Source organism: Tupaia chinensis, unplaced genomic scaffold (assembly GCF_000334495.1).
Source record: "Tupaia chinensis unplaced genomic scaffold, TupChi_1.0 Scaffold148557_1, whole genome shotgun sequence".
Classification (NCBI taxonomy): domain Eukaryota; kingdom Metazoa; phylum Chordata; class Mammalia; order Scandentia; family Tupaiidae; genus Tupaia; species Tupaia belangeri.
In genome coordinates this window covers 397,237-406,188 of record NW_006208406.1, presented here as the reverse complement: position 1 = coordinate 406,188, position 8,952 = coordinate 397,237, and positions in this window count along the sequence as shown.

The following is an 8,952-nucleotide window of genomic DNA, read 5'->3' as shown; positions in this document are numbered from 1 at the left end:
CCATTGTGGCTCAGAGATTATCCTCTTTTTTATCGCTACTGTTGGTTGTGTTGCTTTAGTTTTTCTTTTTCACTTGATTTATCAAGTATTTTCTCATTACTCAGGTATGTAAGTGACCAGGTATATATCTGGTGGCCCTAACAAATGGCCAGTCTTTTTCTCTGGTGCCTTTACCAATCATTTGTTTCACAGGCCAGATAGATAGACCTATTGAAGTTGGCTGTCTGGAGTTCCTTCTTAAGAATAATTCTAAGTTCCATCTAAGCTAAGTAAACGAGAGCTGAGACTGACTGCTCACATCTGCTCTAACCAGAGGGGTGGCCACCAGGTACTATCACTTGCTATTTCTGCTCTGAGATGGAGGTGGCACCCTGGCCAACTGTAGGCTATAGTTGATGCACAATTTTGTTAGAACACTACTGGTCCACAGAGGATGTGTGTGTCTAAAGAAATTAATTCTTAGCATTTAAACTTTTTATAATTTAGTATAAAATATTCATACTTCTGGTTTATATTTGAAATTTGGAAGATCTGATGAGATTGTGACCATCTGGCCTAGTAGCCACAAATGTTGAGATTAAGGAGCAGCAGTCCCTTTAGGCAGGACATGTGCTTCCCAGTTTAACTCAGCACTCTGTATTATTTTATTGAGTCAGTATTTAATGGACCTTATAAGCATCTGAGTTGTGAATGCAAATTCATGCCCATGCAAAGACTATTTCTACTATATTATCTCTCCTCAGAAAAGGCAGTGAGTCCCACTGATAGGACACTGACTTTAGAAGCAGAAGGTCTACTCAGAAGGTTATTTTAACTCTCAATTCCTCAGTCTTTTCAGGTATAAAATGATGAGTCATCCCTTTAAGGGTTTGGAGATGTAATAATAGATTGAGAGTATGATGAATACTATGTATACATTTATACTATTTATAAAGTGACAGATTAGTAATGATAATATTAACATGTTTGTTGCATTGATTCAGAAATTGGAAATACTCATTATTGGACGGGGCTTTGACTGGAATGTCATATCTGAAGATTAATCTGAAAACTATGGAACTAAAGTGGATCTCAAGTAAGCTAACAGGAGCTCTTAGAAAGATAGCCTAGTACCAGAAATAGTTCTGCTTGGCAGAGAGGATTAGAGAAGATACATGAATGAATTTATAACATAAAATAACTTGGACTTTTCCAGACTAGCATTGTAATCAGTAGAGATTGCAAAAGAGCAACCACACCAGAGGATTATTTTGAGAAAGACTTTGAAGGAAGAAAAAGAGACTGATCTTTGCTAGCAGATGGTCTATCACAGAATACTTGGGCAGGGCTGAATCGAAAGGGTGTATGTGTGACTAATATGCTGGGCACTTGCTTTTCAACAATTTGAGTAGTTGACATGTAATTATTTTCTCAAATATATTTAAACCATACTGTTTTTGTTGTTATAGAGTCACAAACAAAATTATAAGAAATATTTTGGACATTATCTTTAAAATTCGGTATTTTGAAATTTTGAAAGTTGTTTATTAACTGTGAAGAACTATGGAGTATGAGTTAAAATTTTTTGATATGTAAAGTGTTTGTGGAAAAATGTAAACATAAATAAAAACACAGAAAAAATTAAAATAACATTTTTACAAAAAAAAGAAAATAAATGAACTATACAGAAAATAAAAAAATAAATACATGCAATCATATAATAAAAGTAAGAAAGAAAACCTAAATTATTTTCAAAGTAAAGAAAATTTCCTTTGGGAACCAGCAGTTAGTGTAATGGCTATGTCGCTGGACTACCATGTAGTTGACCGCGGTTCGCATCTCGGACCCGGTGGCTTAAAACTCACGCTGGGCGCGTGTGCGTGCGTGCCCAAGATCATGAGAGGAGAATGGAGGAGAAGGGATTGCGGCATGACCATCCCCCCTGGGGGGTGATTTCTCGCTTTCTGTCTCTATGTCTCTGTCTGTCTGGCAAGCGCACATGCCCTATAGCAAAAAACTCTCCAAAAAAAAAAAGAAAGAAAATTTCCCTCAACCAGAAAGTCTTTTTTTTTTTTTTTTTAATTTTGCTTCTAAGAATGAACAACCAGAATTTTTTTTTTTTTTTTTTTTAAATTTTTCTTCTAAGAATGGAAAGAAAGTAGAGAATGAGCAGAAAGCATAAAAGTTTAAAGAACTTGTGTATTTTACAACAACAGCAAAGGGGAAGGTTCATACTTTTGCCATAAACAAAGTTACACACTGAGCCAGGAGTAGTTGAGGTAAGAGCTCCTCCGCTGGACTAAGGGGCTTTTTTTTTTTTTTTTTTTTTTAAATTTTTCTTCTAAGAATGGAAAGAAAGTAGAGAATGAGCAGAAAGCATAAAAGTTTAAAGAACTTGTGTATTTTACAACAACAGCAAAGGGGAAGGTTCATACTTTTGCCATAAACAAAGTTACACACTGAGCCAGGAGTAGTTGAGGTAAGAGCTCCTCCGCTGGACTAAGGGGCTTCCACATTGCACAGTATTTAAAGCAGTCTGATTGGCTAGCTGCCTGTCCATTTAACAACCCTTTGCTATGGGAGACTTATTATTCAGGCAAACGAAAGAAAGTAAGTGTGGTCTGAAGGCCAGTATGGAACTTCATTGAACCTGGAAGGAATTTGACTCTGAGTGAGAATGAAAAGTAACATTTTAAAAAATGTATATTAGTACTAACAAATGGCATAGTGGCTATGTTGCTGGATTCCCATATGGTCGATTGTGATTTCAGTCCTGGACCTCGTGATTTGAAAATCATGCTGGGCATGTGTGGGTGAGTGCCCAAGATTCTGAGAGGAGAATGGAGAAGGGATTTTGGTGTGGCCAACTCCCATGGGGTGTGGGGTGACTTCTCACTTTCCCTCTCATTTTCTCTGTCTGTCTCTCTCTCTCTGGTAAGTGCCTACAACCTAAGGCAAAGACTTCTTTTTTTAAAAATAAGATATTATTGATCCTGGTTTTGTTTCATTTATTAAAATGAATGACATAAAATTACCACTCTATTGAATAGGTAGGTATGATTTCACTTAATATTTATTAAAGTTTATTTTATTCTGTTCATGATGGAGAGTAGTTACATGCACCCTAGAGAGAGAGAAAGGGAGAGAAAAACACCCTTGACTGGGTCTTATCATTTGACAATCCTCTTCTCCCAGCTCTCCAGCTCTTGAGAATCAGGGCATGTGCCCAGCATGTTTTTCGGCTGCCCCAGGCTTCTATACCTGCTGTTGGCTATGTGGCTTCCAGCATTGTACTTCAGTTTACTATTGACTGTGCCACTAGGCTGGGCCACTTCCACCTAATATTACAAAAAAGAAAGAACTAAAACTAAAATAGATGAAGGCTAGCTTTGCCATATGGTGACCTGCGATTCAGACCCGGCTTCTGTCCTCCAGAGGCTTGTAGAAACAACCCATTCAGAGCTGGCTAAAAGGAGATCTGTGAGCAAATTTCAGGAAACACTTTGGCAGAGAGGTTAAACTTGGCTGAGGCAGGTTTGCTGGAGGGAGTGGACTGGGAACCAGGCCTTGAAAGAAGAGCAGGAGTGTGGAGTAGGCTTGGGTAATGGTGGTGATAGAAGACATATGATTCTCCTTTAATCCTATTTTCAGCTGTTGAATACAGTCATTTCAGGTTTCTGGTTTGACAACCCCCAAGTCTACAGCGTCTGGGAACATATGGAAGAAAAAAAGGCATGGTTTCAGTCAACTCTGTAGGTGCTAAATCTATGTGGGCGAACATCTTTATGCTTGTCAACATATGAATCTTACTATTAAAGTAAAAACTGAAATAGAATATAATCATTAGGAAGGGGGTACAGATTCATCAAGAAATAATTTATTCATCAATAAATAAATTATGGGGAGTGCTGCATAATGTGTGTGTGTGTGTATAAAATACACAAATTCACATTTCCATTTGTTCCCTTGCCTCCACAAGGCTAAAGGAGTCAGCAGCACAAAAAAGAACTTAGATTTATTTTTTATCTTATAGTCTGAGATGTGCCTATGACTTAACTTTTTTCATTTTGATTATAACTAAAATGACTCATGTTCATTTCCGTCTCAGTAGCCAGGGATCACTTTGATAGTATCTTCACTTTTTAAATTTTTTTTAATCATTTTCCACCGGGGGTTGTTTCTAGAATTGAAGCAAGAATGGTAATTTGTTAGAGCACGAGAAAATATCTATAAATCCTTAAGGACTTGTCATATTAGAAGGAATTTAACTGCACAATATGGGCAAAAAAAAGTTGTAAAATCAATGATAAGAATAAATAAAGAACAGCGGGTGGTCCAAATTGATATTGACATTGCACAATGCCAGCTATCTCTACCCTATTATACCTGCCCTAACCCCGGAGGCATGCTGAGGCTCACTAATATTGTGTCAAGAGAAGAGAATTTGAAGAACATCAGTTTCGAATATAGTATATATTAGTTTCTTTTGTGAACGTGGGTTGGGAATGGATGTCCCCAAAGCTGTAATTCAGATTTTAGCTTCAAGTCTTTTAAAGATGTAGAATATTTCTTTGTTTGGAAACAGATGGGGATTTCAGACAAAGCTAGGCTATCATTGATAATATGCTTAGTGTCAGTCAAAATAAATCTGTGATGAGAATCTAGGCAGATTGATTTTTTTTTTCCAACTAAAAATTTTATTTTTTTAGTTGGAAAAAAAAAATGGTGTTGCAGAGGACCTGAGGAAGGGTGCACCTGATATCTAGAAAGGGATGTATAAGTCTAGTCACTGAAGTACCTCTGACATGAAAGCCCTGCCTAGATCTACATGGGAAGATGTTGATTAGGAATCTCTGGGACCTTGGGGGCTGACTGTAACACCAGTCTAAACTACATCAATCCAGCATAGCTCTGGTATGACCCAGGCAGGCTCTTCTGTCTTCACATGTTTAATTGAGGAATAACCTGCCAGGAGGGCAAAGATTTAGGTTGGCCTTTGTAAAGTTAGAAAGTATTTTCATTTCTCTGATGCCCCTCAATCCGGATCTCCTTTGTTGTCTGTTAAATTTTAAGGCAGACCATTTCATCAACTGGGAGCAGGAAACAAACCTGTCTGTCACATTTGATAACAGTTGGAAATTAGTGCCCAGTTGAATTTGGAATTAAGTGGTCATGCGAACAATCAGATTAAACAAGCAATGCTCTCAGTAAACTTCCTATTGTATTTATAAGATGGAACTTAGATGATATGTCTTAACCTAGGTGTCTGCTTGATGGAATATTCATTTCCTATTTGTGTCTCATTTTTTCCTTCTTCTGCAGTTTGTCCACATCTGCGTATTTACAGGCTTGGGCTCCTTGAGGCATTTAACAAATGTTTAGAAGTGTTTTCTGGGAAGGATGAAATACAGTGGTTATAGAAACCCCATTCCACCCTCCAGATGAGGGGAAATGGACTTAGAGCACCTTACCACAATGCAGTTCTATGAGAAGAAAAAACAGTACTATAAATATGAACAAAGAATTCTAGAAGTACAAATCATCTAGATTCTTCTAGTGTGTGTGTGTGTGTGTGTGTTTGTTTGTTGTTGTTTTTTTTTTTTTGGTCATGTTTGGTGAATTACCTCTTCTACTATATTTTTGCCGGAAAATCTGGGGATTACTTGTTAATGGCCAAGTCAGGGAAAGGAGAGCTGGCTAGTGTAGAGGCAAAGAGGATTTTAGAGGCAAGGAGAGAAATCTGACACATCATCCTTGGCCACTGAGCAAAAGCATTACTGCTTGTCCACTCCTTCCCTCATCCCAGGTCCAGCACAATGCCAGTCACACGACATGATTAAAATATGAATAACAATGCCATTTAGGAGCTGTGGGTCTGAAAGTGCTAAACAATGGTGGAGCAATAATAATAACATTATTATTAGTATCTAACATTACTGGGGAACTATTTAGGGCCAGGACTTGAGCTAAGCATGTTGTGTACATTATCTGGTTTAATTTTTTTACATACAAAATCTATAATGTAAGTCTGGGCCATTTTCTCTTTCTCCATGAGGAAGCAGAATCTTACAAAGATTAAGCCACTTGCCTGAGGTCTCATGCAGGTATGTAAGGAACTAGGACTCTTGAGACCATGCTCTTAACCATGACCATGCTCCTAACCATGACCATATTTTAAGTTCCTACTAGGGTTGCCTGTTGACATTAGCCTCCATTTACCCATGGAACTCCAGTGAATTCTTGAAACAGAATAATATCAAATCTATATATACATACTATTCTCTCGATCTGATATCCGAGACACTATGAAGTCACTAATGGACAAATAGCATATACAATGGGGATAGGCTGCACAAAGGACATGCTTTATGTCCTAGGTGGGATGGAATAGGATAGTGTTAGATTCCATTGTGCTACTCAGAAAAATATTCAATTTAGACTTTATGATTATTTATTTCTAGAATTTTTCATTTAACATTTTTGGACTGTGATTGACCATGGATCACTGAAATAGTGCAAAGCAAACTATGGATAAGGGGGGATACTTCTGTACAATGATTTCCATTTCCTTGAGATATAAGCCATGCAAGGACCAAGTTTGGCACAATCACTGCTGTGTCCCACAATTTGGCACAGAGCTTAGAACATAGCACACATTTTTTAATGTTTAGTGCATAGATGTTGGAGGAATACAGAGCCCCTGATACATACTGGAAGTTTCCCAGGAACCATGGCTATGGTAGATGGTCTTTCTCCTCTGCTTTATCTCAGGGACAAATCTCTCCCTAGAGCAGACAATGTTGGGGTCCACTCAGAACCCTTTTTTGGGAGAGGTTTTCGCTATACGACACGTGTGCTCGCCAGACAGACAGAGAGAGACATAGAGACAGAAAGCAAGAAATAAAAATGGACCTAGTCAGTATATGCAGTGCACTTCACCCTCTAATCAGGTTAAAGACAGACTTCTCTTGAAACATTGTTACTTCCTGCTTCTCTTCCCTTCATTTCCTAACAATTTCATTTCTCAATAAATCACACTTGTACAATTCCTTTCTCAGGCTTTGCTTTTAAGAAATAACAGCCTTGAACGTAAATCTTCAAAGGTAGATATCTCTTCATTTCTTACAATATTTCTATCATATTTATGGAATACTGTAGCATCTTTCTGGATGTTTTACTGAAGTCAACTTCGATGATTTCTCAACATATACAAATAAGTCCAACATATACAAACTTAAATTTCCCTGTTTTCACTACTCAGGAAGAAATGAAGAGAACCAAACTCAGAAATAGGTTTTGATACTTCAATGTGTTGAGGATATGGGCATATTCTTCCAGAGGGAGAACAGTATCTGATTAGTCCAGACAACAAGCTCAAAATGTGTTCTGCCTATACATTAGGTCTTATATCTATTATACCAGAAAAGCTTAGTTATCCAGAAGATATCTCTTCATTTCTTACAATATTTCTATCATATTTATGGAATACTGTAGCATCTTTCTGGATGTTTTACTGAAGTCAACTTCGATGATTTCTCAACATATACAAATAAGTCCAACATATACAAACTTAAATTTCCCTGTTTTCACTACTCAGGAAGAAATGAAGAGAACCAAACTCAGAAATAGGTTTTGATACTTCAATGTGTTGAGGATATGGGCATATTCTTCCAGAGGGAGAACAGTATCTGATTAGTCCAGACAACAAGCTCAAAATGTGTTCTGCCTATACATTAGGTCTTATATCTATTATACCAGAAAAGCTTAGTTATCCAGAAGCAGTGCTCAAAGGAACTCTTTTTTTTTTTTTGAGAGTTTTTTGCTATAGGGTGCGTGCGCTCACCACACAGACAGAGACAGAGAGACAGAAAGCGAGAAATCACCCCCTAGGGGGGCTGGCCACGCCACAATCCCTTCTCCTCCATTCTCCTCTCGGGATCTTGGGCACGCACGCACACGTGCCCAGTGTGAGTTTAAGCCACCGGGTCCAGGACTCAAACCGCGATATAACCATTACACTGACTGCTGGTCCCAATCAAAGGAACTCTTATACAGCTTTTATTTTAAAAAAGAAAAGATTCTGCTGCTGGTGATTTCATTCTCACTGACAAGGCTACAATAGAGGGCTTGGATCCTGTCTAAATTCATCAAGACTTTAAAATATTTTCAGATAGTTAATTGAATTTTTGGCTGCACTAGTAAATACAGAATATTTAAAACAAGAGAGAAGAAAGTCCTAAGTGACCAGATGATGCTCAGTTGCCAGATGGAGTGGTGTGTAAGACAGGGAGGCAACATTATACAGGTGATTGGAAATCTAGATGGAGAAGGTGTGGGGAAAAAAGAACCTAGAAATCCAAGTTGCCTGAAGAACTGAGGATGCTGGTCCTAAAAAACACAGACAAAATTGGGACTGACCAAGAGTAATCATCATGTTTTGGAAAGTCTGCCATATGGCTGCAGAGGAAGAACTGACAGTGGGTAGGAGCTACACAGAAATAGTTTCATTTCCACATAAGGAAGCCTTTCTAGTAGTCATCCAAGGGCTTGAAGGATACCTTGGTGAGTTTTCCATCACAAGGATGTTTTAACTGAGGTATGAGGGTCATTTATCTGTGCTGTAGAACTGAACAGCATGCATTCATGCATTGCCCAGAGGTCTATATTAGGCGGCCTTTGGGTTCTTTTCAATTATGAGTCCTAGAGTCTCTAAATTGGATCTGAAAACAGATACATACCTAGTACAGATGATCTGGTTACATAGTTATTTTGGGGGAAGACTCTTGGGAATAAAGGTGTATACAAAACCAAAACATTGCATCTGTAAGATATCTGGGCTTCAGTCCTCCAACGTGAGCACACACACATACATATCCATAGTGTGTGCATGTGTGTGTGTGTATATATATATATATATACATGGCTTTGTAATATATGCTTCACATTTTCATCCTTCCTGTACTAGCAGAAAAC